Raw genomic sequence first — 20,498 nt, forward strand, 5'->3', positions numbered from 1 at the left:
CACCACTCCTAGGCAGTAACGTGGACAAATTCAGTTCATTTTTCAAAGTCTGGATCACACATATCAGCTTTAATTGTAATGTGCTGGCATGTCCTTCAAAAGTCTTCAGACCCTCTCCTGCTTTTATCACTCTGTCTGATCATACCAAATGAAAACTGTCCTGCATTAGTTTATTTTTTGGTATACTATATTAATCCCCAAGGGGAAATTCACTTTTTCACATACCCCAGCTTACTCAGAATTTTAGGGACAGAGCATAGCACTCCTGGAGCAATTGGTTAAGGGCCTTGCTCGAGGGTCCAACAGAGTAGCACTCCTTCAATCACTGCTGGGATTGCTACTGCAACCTTCAAGTTACCAATCGAGATTCTTTAGCCACAGAGCCACCACTCCATCTGCAAATCGCATCCAAAACGTGTTTGAGCTAGTCCTCTACAATTAACAAATACCACAGTACCAGGAACAGTCTGTGACTTGCCATGACACATAAAAGTTCATCCAACTTATTTAAAAGCGATGAAACATTCCATATTTATGGGGACAGGTGACTTCTGAGTCCTTTCCACCTTACTTTTTTCCTTGATCCATATTTGTTCCATCTTTGGACGAGCTGTGATATAAAACGCAACAATCATCGGTGATCTCACAGCTAACAGCTGAGTAGGGGAACATTTAATATTTCCCACTTTATGTGCTCAGAGTCTCCTACATTCTCTGATGTTTTAGACATAGGTAGCTGTCAGATTCTTCCAATCTTCTATGTTCATGCTTTGATAACTTTCAAGTTCCCACCTTTTCCAAAAAGCAGTTGATATGGGATGACTGCTCTGGTCTGAGTCTATGATGACAGAAGCATATCTTTAATTTACAAATTAATTTAAGATTAACTGTAGCAGAAGCCAGAAGCCACAGCTCATAATTATCATCTTATACAGTATATAAACATCTATGTGTGGAAGTGTATGTGTCTGTCTGTCTGGCCCGGATGTGCGAGGCTACAACATGAAGCTGAAAGAAATCGACTCCATCGCCAAAGTGAATCCGCCGAGAAAAGAGAAACTCGCTTAGCTGCTAATACACAAGTGACGCAAGCCCATCGGCGAAACGAAACCTCAGAGGACAGAGAAACTCGTTTAGCTGCTAATACAGAAGCGAGGCAAGCACATCAGTGAAATGAAACCTCTGAGGAGAGAGAAACTCGCTTAGCCGCTGATAGACAAGTGAGGCGAGCACATCGGTGAAACGAAACCTCCGAGGAGAGAGAAACTCGCTTAGCCGCTGATAGACAAGTAAGGCGAGCACATCGGCGAAACGAAACCTCCGAGGAGAGAGAAACTCGCTTAGCTGCTAATACACAACCGATGTGATTGATTGATTGATTGATTGATTGAAGTACCAGAATCCATGGGTTCTAGGAGCCTGGGCTTTTTACAGCATGGACTTACTCAGCTAGTTAATAATAATTAAATAAATTGGTTCATAATCTAAAAAAAAGAAAGTTGTCCCAAAAGATGATGACAAATAGAGAGAGCATACATGTAAAAGGCTGCCACTTGCATGGCACCCACAAATGAAGAAGGAAAAAAAAAAACTGATGGACTGCTGCTGGAGTGGTTGTTGCCCTCAAAGGTTCTCCCATCTCAGCAGAGAAGATCTGAAGCTCTGTTAGAGTGACCATTGAGTTCTTGGTCACCTTCCTAAGAAAGGTCCTTCTCGCCAGGTTACTCAGTGTTACCCCACAACCAACTCTTGGTAGACTCCTGGTAGTTCCAAACATCTGCCTAAACTACATGGTTTAAAACTATCTAAAGAAAGCCACTAAACTATGCGCAATCAATTTAATGTGCCACAGGCTGACTCCAGTCAAGATTTACGTAGAAACATTGCAAGGATAATTAAATTTGGAGTGCCACAGGAAAGGGTCTGAATACTTACATGAATGAGAGATTTCAGTTTTTGATTTTTAATTAATCTGCAAACCTTTCTGGGAATATGTTTTCTCTTTCTCATTATGGGCTGTTTTGTGGTTTAGATTGAGTAGGAAAGCTGGCAAATGTTTCCATTTAAAAGTAAACCTACAACACAAGAAAGTGTGCAGAAAGTGAAGAGGTCTGAATTCTTTCTGAATCCACTGTAACTGCATGTTGTTGGTATGTAGATGCAAAAATAGAATATCCAGAAAAACAATCCTCATGGGCACAAGGTGAAACTCCACATAGCCAGTGACCTGAACTTTGAATTCAGAAATGTGGGTCTGTGAGGGAGCAGCGCAAACACCGGTGCCTCGCTCTGGGGTGACACGACTGTTCATTTATTCAGAGCAATGTATAAATCAAATATTGATTGCATGGCTAAGTAGTGCTCATCAAACAAGTCCTCACATACACTGTAAAATAAAAATACAGATGAAGATCAAAGTGTTCTCCAAAATAATTAATTTTCATGTCCTTGGGCTTTGTAAATTTGCTAAAGGATTAAGGCTACGTCCTGCAGGCAATGCTTCATGTCAGGCATTGTGCATGTTATTATGTATAATGAATCTTCATTTTTCACTTTGGAGGTCAGGTTTATGCCCTGGCTCAATGAAGTGCCAAGCATGATATTCTTGATTTGTGATGTACTTGGCTCTAGCCAACCAAGATGTCCTTTTTTAAAAGGAAAATCTCACTCACATTTTATGAATTTGAATAGATTCCTAATGATCAAGCAGCATCGGTAAATGAGGCGTCCCTGTGGAAAGCGACATGCTTGAATTATGTGTCATGTTCGTTGGGCACACTGGGTTGAGATTTATGTCCCCAAGCTAGTCCTACAGAGCAACTGGAAGAAATTCCAGATTTACTTTCTTTTCAGGAGGAGGTGAGAAAGAACATTCACACAATAAATGAGGCATTCCAAAGGTGCATCCAAGACGTCGTGATGGGAGCTGTCACCATGGCAACGTGTGTGCAATGAAGGATGCCTTAAGTGCTTATGAGCATGCTAACCAAAAATGAAAGTGTACTGCTATTTATTTCTGTACTTTAGCTTGATGCAACACTCTATATAAATAAGGACTCATGTCATCCACAGGCTTGGCACCCAGTTTATGATCTCTCACCTGCCTCCAAGTCTTTTGAGCTATATGAAGTAATTTGTACTCTACGAAAATTAGTCATTAAAACAATGTGCTAACTGACAACAATACATATTTCCATCTTAGCTCGCAGCACCTGCTTCATGTCCAGCTTACCTACTAGTAATTAATTGAAGACTACCTGGAACTGCACGTCTGTGTCATGGTGGATGGGTACATAGTGCTAACGACTGCACGCACAAAAGAAGGATGCGAAAATGGACAAATAACATGATTTTGTGTATACCTGATTGCACTTTTAGCTTTATCTGATAAGATTCAAATTAGTGAAATCTAAAATGTCATCCATACACAGCCATACACAGATAGAAGGAAGAGAAAGTAGGTATTCCATCCATTATCCAACCCACTATTTCCTAACTACAGGGTCAAGGGGGTCTGCTGCAGCCAATCCCAGCCAACACAGGGCGCAAGGCAGAAAACAAACCCCGGGCAGGGCGCCAGCCCACCACAGTAAAGTAGTTATTGTATATTCTATATCAATTATAAAAACAAACAGGAGAACTTATTTTCACTGTATTTGTAAGTTCGGAGCTAATCACTAATCAATGTTCAAAGACATCCATAATTAAAAACAAACATATCACCATTAAGAAATGAAAGTAAATATTCTGACATTAAACATGGTATAGGACGGCACAGTGGCACAGGGGTGGCGCTGCTGCGTCGCAGTAAGGTGATCTGGGTTCGCTCCCCAGGTCCTCCCTGTGTGGGTTTCCTCTGGGTGCTCTGGCCTTGTTGGCTGGGATTGGCTCCAGCAGACCCCCGTGACCCTGTAGTTAGGATATACTGTAGCGGCTTGGATAAAGGATGGATGGATAAACATAATATGAAAAAAATGTTACAATAATCCAAAAGATCTCGGTTACTTAGTATTTATTCCATGAGCAAAATGTCTACTGCAATCATTTGTTAAGTAATTATCAGATTCTTTTCAGGAAGAAGTCATTGTGGGGAAGATCCAAAGAGTTCAGTACATGTCAGCTGATTGCATATAAAAATCCAAATGGTTGTGAGGACACTTATCAGTGATTAAGGGTCACTTTCGATGACCACAGTGTTACTTGTAGGTATTAAATGATGGTTTTGCTGAGTTGACCGACATGTTTTGAGCTGGGCTTTATGTCAAGGCTTTTAATGAGACTCTCAAATTCAGGTATTCAGGGTGGACAGAGAGAAGATCCCAATGCTAAAATGTACGCCTCCATTTTAGCAATTGAATAAATAATTACCTGATCAAAATACTTCCGGGTCACATGGAAGTCCATTACAGTAGGGAGCTTGTCTCCCTGCAGTGCCCTCTTGCTGTAACCTGTGACCCTAGCAGGGCTGCCCTGCCGGACTACATTTCCCAACATGCCCTGCTGAATTCCTACTGGGCACTGATAACTAGGGCTGCTGCCATCCTGCGTGCTGGGGGAATAAAGAAATCCCAGCGATATCTTTTCTTTTTAATGGGCTGTCCATCCACCCTTTCCAGTCCTTCCAGGTCTGCTCCCTCTTCTGGCCAGGATGCCCGCCCAGCCCATGTATACAGTATATATATATATATATATATATATATATATATATATATATATATATATATAGTGACAGATAGGGGGTGCTATCGCTCCCTTGAACCCTTGTCCAAGACACCAGACACGTGCTAAAAGTCCAAAAGTTGACTTTATTTATACTGCACAGTGCACAAAGCGCCCTCCTCTCCACAATACTCATAAATTATACAATACACTACAATAAACTAATCCTTCACTCCCAGACGCTTTGCCACCCTTCCACCCAGCTCAGCTCGACGTCTGAGGATTTCCCACAGTCCTTTATAGTCCTTGACCCGGAAGTGTTTTGCCCTCTCTGTCCACATGACTAGGAACACTTCTGGGTCAGATAAAAATTTTTTTTCTTCACCCCGGAAGCACGTCATTCCTCTTGTCCATGTGACTGGAACGTACTTCCAGGGTGTAGGGCAAATAATCTTTGTTCTTCCCTGCAGCGTCCTCTAGCGGCCCCCATGGTATCCAGCAGGGCTGTGGATAGAAATTGCATTGTCCAGGATTCCCTGCTGGTCTTCGGGGCACCATATATATTATATATATTATATATACTAGCTGTCCTCTGCGGCTCTGCTCACGTAGTAGTGAAACAGGACAAACTTTGAAAATCATTAAAAAAATAAAAAAAAATTAATAATTTGTATTGACAAGAATTTATATTGACAGCTTTTTTATCCGAGTGTGTCTTGATATACAATATTTTTGGTTTTGCTATTGGGGAGAGAATGTAGCCGTGATCTCTTTGCCAAAAATGTAAAAATGTTGGCACAGTATCTTTGGCCAAGCGGAAGGTAGGTATGCCCTAATGTCAAACGTTGCCACTGTATCTGAGCGCATTCAGCTCTGACAGGAGAGCATCCCCTGCGTGGGAAGAAAAGCACATACCCGTGATATCTCTGCCAATAAGCAGGTACCCTTTAAAGCACACATAGTTGTGATCTCTCTCTCAAAAACGTCAAACGTTACTCTTTAAGAATCTCTAGATGATAATGTCTGCTGAACAAATAGGTATCACTAGCTAAGTGGAGGCAAGGTACGCTCTAACATGGGGCGAGACGTAGGGCGACTTGAACAGAGGCTGTCGCGTGGGTGAGGATGGCCCCACCCCTGCTCTCTACTCCTGAGGTCCCGCCACCTCCGCCTCCCCTCGGCCCACTGCGTGTCTCTTGGATTCACTCGAATAAATCGGTGTGGCTGCTGAACTATGATAGTGCAATGAGAGAAGTCGCAAAATCATCCGGAATGTTAAAGCAAATTATTGAAAAAAAACCCAATCTAAATCCGTTAAGTAGACATTTTATATATAGAGAGATATACAGACACATACCTGATCACCGCTCTGGAGAGTGGCTATTTGTTGCATGTTAATTAGCATATGCAAGCTCTATACATGTCACAATAATAACCCTATAAATGTATAAATATATATATATATACTTACTGTGAAGAATAAGGAGTTGGAGAAACAATAGTAAGGTTTTGAGAACCAGGGGACCTCCTCTTAATCAGGTCAGATGAAAAAATATTTAGCACATGAGGGTACTAAAGTAGCAAGAAAAGAAAGAAGTGCCCCTGAGAGTTTCTCTTACTCATGCTGAGTCTTGATAATTGGCTGCCTACTTCCGGTGTTAGTTAGTTAGTAAAGGAGTGGTTTTGCAGGACTTGGCCACTGAGAACTCAGAAGTGCAGTCACTCATCTACTGGCTGATGTTCCTCTGAACTCTAAATGGAAAAGAACGTTGCATAAGCTAGAGCACTACCTGTTATCCTGGGGTGGTATTGCTTACCTCTCTGATATCCTGAAGACGTCTCGTATTTGGGTGTGCTTGGCGATGCATACATACACAGACGCTTTTATCCTTACAAAAGAGGTCAACATACAGTAAGTGAGTAAACATCAGTCTGGGGACTGTTTGGAAAACAAGTGTTATAGAACAAGGGTACAAAAATGATTATCACAACTGAGGAGCTCAGAAACAAAATGCAAGCTAGCTTTACAGTTCCCAAGTTACAAAACCTAACAGTAATTAGACTGAAATTCACCAGACAAGAGGGTCTTTAAACACTCTAAGTTTTACGACATTAACTTAATACTTGAATCTGGTTGAACTGGCAGGCAACTGGATGCTTATTTGAGCCTCACCTCATATCACTGCTGTGTTCAGCTATCTGGTGAAGAACGCTAAGTGTAGTTATTATTATTATGAATTGCTCCTTTTGTGTTACAGTCCAATTTATGTTTAAAGGTGAAAACCCAAGTGGAGTCTTAATGTAATCCTCCATTTTACATATTTAAAAAGATTCAGTCAGTTCAAATATCTTCTTAATTCACTTTCTTCTTTACTTCCTGCTTTCCTCTCCACATCCCTAATTTCACTCCAGAAATAAAAACAAACTTCAATTTACTACAGTTATTCTTTAATTGCAGTAGCTCTTAAACCTTTTTATCTAACGACTCAATTTTGCCTTTTATGTGTCTTTGGGACCTGCGATTACCACAGAGCGTCATTTAAGGGATCCATCCTACTAAGAGAATCACTGCCGGTCATCGGCCTTGAAGTGGGGGGTTTGAACCTTGGAGACTCGTCACCAGCCATTGTCCTGGGGTTGGGAATGCAGTTTCCGTTTGCTCTCGGCGACCCATTGCAAGTTATTCCACAAACTGTTTGTGACCCTTTGTTATTCAGTACTGTAGTGATTCACGACTCCACTTCAGAGTTTGGTTCATAACCCCTAATTTATGAAACACTGATTTATTGTATTTGTATTACAACCCTTTATGGACGTCTGCACATTTCACCCCTGGTAATTTTCACACTCCCTCCCACACATTTCGCCACCACTATGTTTTGCCCCAGTATTTATGTACATACTGTATCTATAATTGCAATGAAAAATTTAATAAACCTTACCCAACATTGAAAATAAAAAGGTTCACTCAGGTAGTGTTCTTATGCCACTCACAGATCAACGTGTTCCACTGTAAAGTCTTTTGGATTCGTTTAATCGAAATAAAAATGTATATATGTTTACAGAGCGTTTCATTTAAGTGATGCACTATTGCTAGCTTTTTTTTATTATTTTGCTACAAAAATGTTTAAATTAAGAAAGTCAGTTTTGAACGCGGAGAACGATGATTCGCTTTATTTTTTCTAGAAACTTCCAACGCTCAAAACGTCTGGGTGTGGCTGTTAGAAGTTACTGGGGTAGGGGAGAAATATCATGTAGGCAAAATGATGTGGGGGGCAAAATTTCCGTAAACCGTGGTAAAAATAACGTTTTTATGCTGTTGTCTTATATTGTACTTTGAGTCAATATCTTTGTATTTTATGTTTTTATGTTGCTTCTGTTTTGCTGGATCATGCAAGAAGTTCCTTCTTATCTATTGCTAATTATGTAATCTAATTCAATCTAACCTTTTAAGATGGCATCCTTGTTTTCTTTACCACATAGTAGAAATATTATGAGTTCCACTATGAATAACTGACAAACTAAAATATACTCTATGAAATATTATCTGACAATTTAAAACCTGGCCATTTTCCTCAGGGTGGTCCAGATCTAATTATGCAGATCCAGATCGTCTGGATGACTTTGATTTATGCGGGGACGATTCCAGTTCGGCGGAAAAATGATTATTCATGTCGTCAGTTCACACACTTCTCGATGGTCTGGGTTTTTTCGGGTGATTTTCAATGTAATAAACTTAATAAGTTATAGCGTAATGAAAATTCCATAATTAGATCTGGACCACCCTATATACACCATTTCTGCGGCAAAATATCCTTAAGAAGGATTATATTAAGACTCTATTTGGGAACTTTACATCTAAACATGAATTGGACTCCACCTCAGTGCTGTTGGGATAGGCTCTGGACCTGGAATAAGTGGAATAAATCATACAAGGATTGGGTGGATTGACCTCATCAGTCACACCCAATGTTACCCAGGGGTGTTAAACAGACCACAGAGAGTAGGATGCTGTCCACCAAAAAAAGCAAATAAAGAAATAAAGGTTTATGTGTATAATCTTTCATCTTGTGCAACACATTTTCACTAACATTAAAGATAAGCGGGGGCCATTCAGCACATACAGTTTTGTCTACTTTAATTCCTGCTTCAGTGTTATTTAAAGCAAAGTGACTTTACTTGCTGTGGCAGGGTGCCCGCTGGCAGCATTGGCATGCCTCTGTAGAGTAGCCAGACAGCAGATAAAAATCTAATCTCTTTTTTCACCTTATGAGGCAAGCACACAGAAAAGATAAGACGCAGATAAGATCAATAAAAAGACTAATAAAATAAGCTGCATCCCTTTGGGCCTTCTGTAACTGTAGGTTGCTCTTTATGGTCTGGCTGGCTTGTTTGCTTGCCCAAAAATGAAAGCCACCACATTCTCTTGCCTCTCTTCCACTGTCTGGATGGGGAAGGACACATCTGAGCTTGCTGTCCCTGGTCTTGTCTCCTCTCTCGGTGCTCATTCCCTGAGTTATGTCATGGAGTGCACACAGGCCTTCATCTGCACCTTGCTGAGATCCAGTTATTCAACCTTTTTGCCTACACGTTACAGGATACTGGGTGGTCTGTTTTGGCTACATTGAGCACTAATATCCACTAATCACACACTCACATACACACTCGTATTCAGTCATTTACAGCCAACGCCACACAGAAGCTGAAAGTCAAAACGGGTTCCAAAGCCGTGGCACGTTTGAAAGAAAATGGGGTTCTCTTGCACTGCTCTGAATGCAGAGTACATACTAAGGTAGCTAAAATCAAGTAGAAGAGACATTTTTATTCTTAATAAAGTACAATAAAGATAATACAAAGGAACAAATAACGAGTATTCAATAACCCCTGCTACCTCTCTTGGTCACCCAATGTGCTTTTGTAGCCCCAAGCTCCAGTTCACCTTTAAAGAACCATGGCATCCTGCAGGTAGGTTGACTGCCATAACATTCAGGAAACACACTGTACAGGACCGTATTAGACTAGGGGTCTTCCATCACATTATCCAATGACCCCCTTTGCCATTGTCTTCCTTCTGTGCCCCACAGTATGTACAGTACCTGTAAGGACACTTTCCCTGATTTAAGGACTCACAGCCCTCTGAGGAATTTCATTTCTTTTTGTGTGTCGTTCCTGTTAGACATTTCTGCTATCATCAGAGTCTTGGGAGGATTTACCCTTCGACACGTAGCACCCTCCTTTGTCTGCAGTACCCGTCCAAGCTCAGCACAACGCTAAAGATGGTAATGCATAATTATGTCACCCCCTAGAGAGAATCATTGAGAGAACTTCGATTATTGTAGGACACTGCTGGGAACTGGAAAGCCATAGAATCTGCTTTATATTAACATAACGTCTAATCCAAAATCTGCAATAATTTTGGCTAATTAGATGAACGCAAGTGCATTTCTACTTGAATGTTAACAGCCACTCAGATAGGAGACCCTTGAATTGCCTCACTGATAGCAACATTTCAAACAAGGATACCTTACACTGTTTACAGTCCCACCACAACATCAGCCCATCTGCTGGTCCTCACGCAGCAGAAACGTGCCCCTTGTGTCGCTAACTGGGACCTGGGCCTGGCCACTGTTTGTGTGAATTTTGCAAATTTTACAGCACATGTGTGACAATGCATATTTCTTCCATGTCTCCTTTTTTTACCTATATCCCAAAGACATGTGTGTCAGAGTCACTGTCATTTTTAAGCTGGCCCGGTATAGATAGGGTGGAGTGGTGGCTTTGAGGCTAGGGATTTGCACTGGCAATTGGAAGGTTACCGGTTTGAATCTCATAAATGCCAAAAGGGTCCCTGCATGTAGGGAAAAACTTGGTGGTTAGTTGCAGAATTGACACTCCAGCCACCACCTGAACTAGTGTGTTGCTGAGGTATCACCCATTGCATGGCTACACTCGGGTCCTAATCTGGATACTGAGTTGGTTTGTCATGTGGTGGGTGTGGCAATGCACTGTATCCTAACCTCTCTCTCTCCTCTGGGATAGATAGATAGACAGATAGATAGATAGATAGATAGATAGATAGATAGATAGATAGATAGATAGTGTGGACACTAGGGGTCACTGTTGCCCCATTGAACCCACAAGACAGACGTCCAGGACACACGTTTAAAACACCAAGAATAATTCTTTAATAATATTCTTCAATAATAGTACACAAAGCACCGTACACACCACAATTCTCTAATAAACAATAATCAATAATACAAATAAACAATAACCAATTCTCCACTCCCAGCAGCTCCGTAACACTCCCTCCCAACTTCGGCTTGACCTGCTGGGTTTCCCACAGTCCTTGTATAGTCCATGACCCGGAAGTACTCCTTCTCCAGGTCAAACACCGCATTCTCCTTCCTTAAGTATCCCGGAAGTACTGTGGGCTTCTGTCCTCGTGACTCCAAAGTACTTCTGGGTTAGTGTAACAGGAATAGTCCCCAAGTTCTTGGTGAGCTCCCCCTGGCGGCACCCACGGCACCCAACAGGGCTGAATAAATGGACTCCATGTCCCATGCTGCCCTGCAGGAATCCAGGGAACCATTTACGTCCAGGGGAGCTGCCATCTAGCATCTCGGGGGATGTAGTGCCCTGAAAAGGCTATTCTTCCTCTTTCTTTCAGTTGAGGGACGTCCCAGCCAGACTGAAATGCTGGCCATCCATCAAAATAGATAGATAGATAAAAGGCACTATATGATAGATAGATAGATAGATAGATAGATAGATAGATAGATAGATAGATAGATAGATAGATAGATAGATAGATAGATTATACTTTATTTTTCCACAAGGGGAAATAAAAATTTGACATATTATTAATAAATGAATAAATAAAAGCAAACAACAACCCCCCCACACACACAAAAATGAGTGCGTACACACAGGTATGATGGACTAGTGTTTCCAGCCATGCACCCAATGATGCTGTGATGCTGTAATTTGAAAAGAGAGTACAAGAAATGGGTGGAAGGCCATACAGTATATACCAATACAAGTCAGTACCCAGTTTCAGGTATTGATTACCATTCAAACAGAGCAGTTATCCCTCCTTTCTAAACTCCCTTTGTCCTTGAGGTAATCTGGCAGGACCTGTTTTAACTTATTATAGTGGGGTATTCATTTTAGATTTATGTCTCGAATGCTCAAGGACTACTGTAAGTTGCAGGGCTAGGGTCCTGTCCACACTACTACATTTTAATTTAAAAACACAGATATGACTTTTGATTGGCTCCAGCAGAACCCCGTGACCCTGTGATCGGATTCAACGGGTTGGAAAATGGATGGATGGATATGACTTTTGTAGTTCATCTACAGTACCCTTGTGTTTTTAACCCAATTTCTCAAAATGCTCTCCAGACCCATATATGTCTGAAATCTTAGCCTCAGTATTGTAATGTAGATGGTTAAAAATTCAATTTTTTAAAATTTATACTCTAATTGTACTCTGATTGGTTTGTGCTTAGTACACAGTCCTTCACTGATTGGGCCCTGCTCATTTCAACATCTTATTATGTGATTGGTTACCCTTCATGGATGAAAACCACATTCTAACAAAGCTGCCAGAGAAGAGTTGCTTGTTGTGTTGCATATCTGTATGCACCTAAATTGCATTTTGTGTAATTTAAATGCTGATACATTGGCAAAATGCAAATAATTTACTGGTTGCTACAGTTTTGCTGTGGCCGACAGAGTTACCATCCCTTCAGGGATTTTCTCCAAATTTGCACATGCCCAGTGTAGGCAAACATCTGTGTCATATGTGTTTTAAGTCATTTTAGTGTGGATGGAGATATTTTCATAAATGATATGAAAATGATAGTATGGACAGAGAGATGTGGTTTAAAAATGTCATTTTGAAATGAGAACAAAGTAGTGTGACCAACGCCTAAGACAGACTGATAATTTTCCAATTTGCTACTTATGTCTGAATATTGCTGAGATACACCTTGCTGCTTTAAGTGGAATGTGCCAACCCAGCAGCCAATGAGATTGCAGACTGTTGGACACGCCCCTGTCACACCCCGACACTGTATCTACCTTAGTGTGTGCTGGTGGAGCAGCTAAAATGGTATCCCTTGCCTTGAAACACTCTTAAACCTTGATATGCAAGATATTTTTTACATTTCCATTGATGATAACGGAACCCAGAAGTTACCTGCTGTAACTGATGTTTAAAAGTTTTTCTGCAGAATAGCCATATGTAACCCATCTCAGGTCTGAGTCTTAATTCATGCACTTTTGCCACTGATATTCACAGCAGTTCCAAAAGTGACACATGACCTAAAAGTCAACAAAGAAAGTGTGGATTTCTTTTTCAGGATTTTTGTCAGTAAGATATGGTCTCTGGCTAACAGTTTATTGAATTTATGCTGCATATTTAGGGGCTTGTCTGTGGGGTCTGACTTAAAACCTGCCAGCACAGCACATGATTTTATTTACGCAGACAGGAACAGGTGGAGATGATGTTGGTCCTGTTTCAGCAGACAGGACTGAGATGAAAACTACAGAATACAATACAATGCAATTTATTTTTGTATAGCCCAGAATGTGGGCAGGAGTAACATTTTTTAAATTTAGAGACCTCTAACTGGAGTTTGTTCTGGTAGTAAGATACACTAGGCAAAATGATGAATGGATTACCAGTCCAGTAAAAGGCAAGCTAATAGGCAGATACTGAGCAGCTTATATGATACCGTATGTATCAGAAGAACAGAATCCATAGAGGAGCCAGGAAGGATATACAAACATCACATAGAAGACACACCAGCTGGGGTCTGAAGCAAAGTCCTAGAGCTATGCCACTTCCAGCACTACTCTGGCCCTTCATCATATCCTAAGCCCCTGTGAATTTATTAGATAACAAAGTGTCGCTAGCATTATTTTATGTCACAGTGTAGTGTAGTTTCAGGTCCAGCAATGCTAAGGTTAACTAAACTGCCTGGTTTGTAAGATGTGTTCACCAAGGTTTTCATTATTTGCTTGCAAACTGACCTGTAGAATTGTCAAGTGTGAATCTGTCGAAAGCATCCAGTGACGTGGGATTAAAATACAAACAAAATCGGCAATGCTTGGAAATTATTTCCAGAAGGTAAGCCTCAGCGGTAACACCTCCAGCGCTAATGAGTGAAATGCGGTTCAGGCAGCAAAAAATGAAACCATCTCCAATAAATCAATGCCTGAGGAAAATGCTAATTAAATGGCCTGAAATGAAGTAAGACACATCAGTGCTGGTATACTCTGCTGACTCAATCACTGAAGAAATATCTTTGCCTCTCAGAATAGGGTGATTATTCGCACGATGTACGTAGATTTGCACATTCCTACCTTGAATGTGATGTAACATGCATTAAGACTCAAAGCCCCCCTCACCTCGGGATTGCAGAGGAAACCAGACTTTCTCTAACATAGCAGCGGGCTGTGTGGTGGCACATGGGTTATGCTGCTGGCCCAAGACTCTGGAGGCTGGGTTTAAATCCTGCCACGGGTTCCTGTGTCAATATAGAAGCTCTCTGGGTACTCTGGCCTGTCCTGCCATGAGATGTGTGTTTTTAAGTTGGGTCCTATGATCTACTACAGACTGATGTCCTCTCCAGAGTCGGTTCTGCTTTGTGTCTGACTCTCCTGGAATAGACAGATTAATCATGGCAACATGGCGTACAGGGATAGTGCTTAGCCACCTCGCAGTAAGGAGACTCAGTTCACATCCTGGGTCCTCCCTGCACAGAGTTTGCACATTCTTTTTTATTTTTTTATTAATTTTATTGCAATCCATACAAAGCAATCAAGTTTTTACAAAAAGAAAAATTGAGTTAAGAACAGATCGATCCCCACCCCTGAGAGAGAGAGCAAGCCGAACGGCGTAAAATTTAAGGCTTGTAAAAATACCTAAATTAATAAATTCTCTGTGCTTTATGAACTTATTTTAAAATATTACTGATTAGATCCTGCCATGTTTTGAAAAAAGTCTGTACGGATCCTCTAACTGAGTATTTGATTTTTTCGAATTTCAAATAGTATAACACATCGGTTTCCCACTGACTTAAAAGAGGAGAGTTTGGGTTCTTCCAGTTTATCAGAATGAGTCTGCGTGCCAACAGTGTAGTGAATGCAATCACAGTTTGTTTGTCTTTCTCCACTTTAAGCCCCTCTGGAAGAACCCCAAAAACACAGCTGTTAATGGGTTAGGAAGGACTGTGAGTCTAAGGCTGTCATAATTAAAATTTTTTGTCCAGAATAATGTTAATTTGGTGCAGGCCCGGAACATGTGACCCAGTGAGGCTGGGACTTGGTTGCAATGTTCGCAGGTTGGATCATGCCCTGGAAACATTTTAGTCAAGACAGATGTGTTCGATATATAATTTGAAGTTGTATAATTGTATGCTTTGTGCATATGGAGCTCGAGTGAATTCTCTGCATTGCTACTTTCCACTCCTTTTCTGATATATTAATTGAGAGATCTTTTTCCCAGTGTCCTCTTGGATCTTTGAAAGGGAGGGATTGTAAAATGATTTTATATATTGTAGAGATGGTGTCTAAGTCCTTGAGATTGAGCAATATTTTTTCCAGCGTGGATGAGGGTGCAAGATGAGGAAAATCTGGAAGGTTCTGTTTAACAAAGTTCCTGATTTGAAGATAGTGAAAGAAATGTGTAGCTAGAATGTTAAATTTAGAATGTAATTGTTCATAGGGTGCAAAGACGTTGTCTATATAAAGATCTCTAAGCAAGTTAATTCCAATTTTTTTTCCAGATATTAAAAACTGCATATATTTGCGAAGGTTGAAAGAGGTGGTTCTCTTGCAGAGTTGCCACAGATAGAAGCTTCTCCATCTTAAAATGCTTTCTACATTGGTTCCAGATTCGAGTATCTATCAAGTGTTTGCACATTCTGCTCGTGTCAGTGTGGGTTTCCATTGGTGGCTCCAGTTGCCTCACACAGTCCAATAGCATGCAGGTTAGGTGGATTGATGATGCTAAATTGTCCCTAGTGTATGTTTGGTGTGTGTGTATGTGTTCGCTCTTTGATGGACTGGCACCCTGTCCAGAGTGTGTTCCTGCCTTGCACCCTATACTGGCTGGGACAGACTCCAGAGCCATCACGCAATGCTGATCTGGATTAAGTGGATTAGAAAATGACATACCATGACCGGTTCATCAACTTGAAAAATGAATGAAAGGATAACATAGCAGCAATGGTTTGTGGGGGAGTTCAACAAAGGTATGAAATATAACAGTAAGGTGGATCCAGGGTGGGCAAGGAGGACTTATTTGGATCAGAACGTTCTCCATTTACGCATTTTGTCCACAGTACTCAAGCATTTTCTTCCCTCAAAGTGGAGACTTGTGAAAGTGCTCTTCAGAACCGAATACTTCTGAAAATGCAGCCTCAGCATCGTAGTGTGGGTGGGTGACAACACAGTTTTCAAAAGACACAGGCTCCACTCACCCTCTGATTTGTTTGTGCTTATTAAATGGTACTTTACAACATCTCATGCTCAGATGAAGAAAATGATATTCCAACATGGCGGACATAAAGGAGTTGCTGTCCATGGCACTTGTTGTGTTGCTTACCTGCAGGTATCTAAAATGTGTTTTGTAGATAGAATTTGCTTGCTGCAAGCATACTCCAAAAGTAAATAATTTACCGCTCATTACATTTCTGCAAGGATTTTTCTGCAGATGTGTGCATGTCCATTGAAGGAGAACATGCACATCATACTCATGTTCAGTTGTTTTAGTTTAGACTTTCGTAAGCGATGTGAAAACGCTAGCATGGATGGAAGTTGTTTTATTTTTAAAAACGAAAAGGTAACGTCCTCCATGTGGACGGAGCCGGAGTCTGAATAAAGATGTTAAATAACTAAATATAGAGACTGCAACATATGAATTGGTGGAACATGTGAAGAAAATTCAACTCAATTTAGTCTATTGTTGTGATTTTTGTGATCCCTTGGGATTTTCACTGAGTGCAGGCACAAAGCGCCATGACAAGTCCTCAGATTAAATGCAGATACAAACTGTACAAATGACTAATTACATAATGAGCAACACATAAAGACAGGTTTGTTCAAACAGACAGGAAAACAAACTAGTTGGAAATGTCACCGTCACATAAATTCTGACAGGTACCTGTGAAGAATGTTTGCGTTTTAGTTGACATGATTTGCAGGTGTCACTCAATTTTTAAATCCAGGTAAGGAAAGGAAGGAAAAGGAAAGGAAAAAACCTAAGGAGTCTAAATGCATCAAAGGTGGCGTCTGTTCAGCTGCTGGGGAGCAGCATACAATCATCCCTTCACTGAAGACGCTAAATCGAGTTTTAGGATGGTGGGCAGTTGGAGCCTATCTTAGCAGTATTAAGCGAAAGGCATGAACCCCTTCTAGAATGGGTGACAGTTCCTCAATGGCAAACTCATGCACACGTCCACAGTAAGTCATTTGGGGACAGTTCAGAGTCTCTAGTCAGTTTAAAGCCATGTCACATTAGATGACTTTTCCAGTGATTTTCATTTCAAGCTTTCATTTACATAATCTTAAAGAGTGCATGCGTTAAGCCGGTCACATAATGTGACATACCTGGCTACTTGCTCCAACAAAATGAAACTCTTAGAGGTCATAGAGGTGGGCCATGTGTGTGTGCACGAGAGTTGACAGGCAATTAGCACTCACCCAGAAGTACAATGCAGTGACGAGGAATAAGGAGTGTGGGTGTTTTGGACCTTGAAAACAGAAGAGACGCTTGTCTGTCTGATGTCTCGCGTGAAATGTACCACAACAAAATAGAATTAAAAACAATAAAGTGGACAGAGATTACAAACTGAACTCACCTGTTAATCCTTCATACAGCGCCAACTCTTTCAGGTGCCAGTTTATTGCCTTTTTGGCACAAAGGGGAGATTAAGATTGGGCTAGAGGGTCACAACACGGTTGCTAAATCTGGCATGCCCAGCATTTGTCAGTCATGTACATTGACACGGTCCAGCCATTAGATCAGCAAAATCCGTCAACAAGTCTGACATAGCCAATGACTAGAAGTTGCATAATGTGACACTGGTTTAGCCTTCTCATCTTTGGGATCGGTGAGGGGAATCCATGCAGTAAAAATATCAGCTCCTTCCTCTTTGGGATCTTGCTTTGAGAAACAAAATCCAAAATGTCTCATCTACTTCCTTCTAAACCCATCCTGTTCTTCTGAAAGATTTTACTTTCTCTTCCCTCCAGTGTGTCTTTACTCATTCATTTGTTAACTTTCTGGGCTGTTGCAATTCTTGACATCACTATAAAACTTCTACAGGGGTAGAGAACTGGGATCAAAAACAAAGTTTAAATTCAGGACTTACCATTTACCGCTTCTTTGCATTTCGGTGAGGGCGGTTGTGCCGTTAATTGGGAGTCATCAACATATATTCAGCATTTTTCTCTTCATCTGAGTGTCTGTGTACTCTGTGCTTGCCTCTGAAAAGCAGAGAAGATGAAAACTGATGAAAAATAAAGAGAATCTGAAGACAAGAAACTGGAACATGCATGGAAATAATCAGAAGGTATTACACCTTCAAGGAAGTGCAGGAACAAAAGCAAACAACACGAGAAAAGTAATAAATCAGAGATTACGAATGAAGAAAGCATCAGAATGACAGACTCAGGGTGAACTCAGCAAATGAGTGACGGGTAAGTAAAAAGAGTTTCTTTAAATACAGATGATAATTAGCGAAACAGTGCTGTCATCTAACATCTGGAGTGCGGACAGGAAGAGTGACTTAGATAAGGGCTGAAAAAAGTGTCCGACCCAGAAATAAGTGTAACAGACTGGCAGCTTGATGTCACAAAAGTAAAGAAAAGGAAAGAAAAATTCACCCCTCCAAAGCTCTTCCTGCTGTTTGATTCATTGTTTATTTGTTCTTCTTCACAACAAGTAAGCACATCTTCTCAGGACACATTCACCAGTCAAGCAATTATAAGGACACAGTGGTTAGCACTGCTGCCTCCCAATTTTAATATCTCAGGTTCAAATTCTGCACCTTGTTGCTCTCTATGTGGAGTTCACACATTCTCCCATTGTCTGCATGGGGTCTCCCCTGCAATCCAGTGACATGCTGGTTAGATTACATGGCCCTGTTTGGGTGTGAATGTGAGTGGCTACTGTGATTCAGGGCGATGTCCTGCCTTAGAACATAAGAAATGTGACAAATGAGAGGAGACCATTCAGTCCATCAGGCTTGTGTGACTAACTCATAACTAAACCAGGGCTGTCCAACTCTGGTCCTGGTGGGCTGCAATGGTTGGAGGTTTTCATTCTAACCATCTTCTTAATTAGTGAGCCTTTTTCATTGCTGATTAACTTGTTTTGCCTTAGTTTTAGTTGACGTGACCCAGACCCCTTAGTTGTTTCTTTTTCCTTAATGAGCAGCCAAACAATAATGAGACACAAAACAAGCCACCACATGACCAGCTAACCTGAAAATAAGGGAAGGTGAAGGTCTTGGTCATGTGGGTCTGCTCAGGTCACCAGAACGTCTTGACGGCGGTCTTAGAAAAAACTGAAAATCAACAGTCTGCTGTGGTAGAATGAGAGCAGCAACAAGTCCTGATATTCAATAACAGCTTTAATTAACAGCAAGAATTGGCTTCTCATTAAGAAACTGGTTGGAGTGAAACTGGCTGGAGTTTGGCATTCCAGTTTAGCTGGTCATCTGTTGGCTCGTTTCACATCTCATTTCAGTTGGGCTGCCATTTAAGGAAGAAACGAATCAATTCAGAGGACTGAATTCTTATAAAAAGGGGCTATTAAAATGAAGGGAAAAAGAGTTAATCAGCAGTGAAAACTGTTTGCTGATTAGGAAAAGGATTGGAATGAAAACCTGCTGCCACTGCAGCCCACTAGGACCAGTGTTGGACACCCCTGAGCTAAACTCTCCCAACATAATCCAGATTCCTCTTAAAAGTTGTCAAGGTTCCTTCTTTTAATATCATGTCTCTGTAGTTTCTTCCAGATTCCAATGACTCTTTGTGTAAAGACGTTCTTCTTGGCTTCAGTCCTAAATGCCCTTCCCCTTAATCTCCACTGATGTCCCCAAGTATGTGATTCACCCTTGACCTGAACAATGTTGCTGGACCTACTTTATCAATGCTTTTGAGGTTCTAAATACCTGGATTTGATCCCCATGCAGTCTGTTCCGCTCAAGACTAAATAGGTTTACTTTTTTGAGTCTGTCACATTATGACATGTCTTTAAGTCCCAGGATGCACTTGGTTGTGCTCCTTCACTAAGGGTTCACTGTTAGAAGATGGTCTCGTATACCACAAGCTTAAAACTTGAAAACCTTTTCACTAAAAGCAAGAACAAATTCTCTATAATGACATACAAGGTGTGGACACTAGAGGGCACTACAGGTCCTCAAACCCAGAACACAAGTGCAGTCACACAGTCAAAAGGCTTCAAGAAAAGCAATTAATTTAAATCCAATGCCTTTAACGGACTTTCTTCCACAATAAATCCTCTGTCGCTTCTCCAGGCAAGCTTTGTCCACCTTCCACCCGACTCTAGCTCACCTTGATGAGGCCGGATGGCTCCTTTTATCTCAGGACCCAGGAGTGTCAAATTACTACAACCTGGCAACAGTTCTGGGTCAGGCAGAACCTCCTTTGAGGTGGGCACCTTTTTTATAGCTCCCTCTGGCAGCACCCACACACCCCGATAGGGTTGTTTTTCTGAGACTACATGTCCCAAGATGCCTAGTGGGAGTATAAATGGGAGCACTGCCAGAAGGAAGCTGCTCCCTAGCATATTAGAGGAA

General features: G+C 41.2%; 1 protein-coding gene across 2 annotated transcripts in view; it reads left to right on the forward strand.

Annotated features, from left to right (window-relative positions):
- LOC120537529 (serine/threonine-protein kinase PAK 3) overlaps positions 1–20,498 on the forward strand; it is a 180,099-nt gene that overhangs the window by 64,293 nt on the left and 95,308 nt on the right. The gene's annotated exons all lie outside the window — the stretch shown is intronic.

The sequence above is a fragment of the Polypterus senegalus genome, chromosome 10 (genome assembly GCF_016835505.1).
Source record: "Polypterus senegalus isolate Bchr_013 chromosome 10, ASM1683550v1, whole genome shotgun sequence".
NCBI lineage: Eukaryota > Metazoa > Chordata > Cladistia > Polypteriformes > Polypteridae > Polypterus > Polypterus senegalus.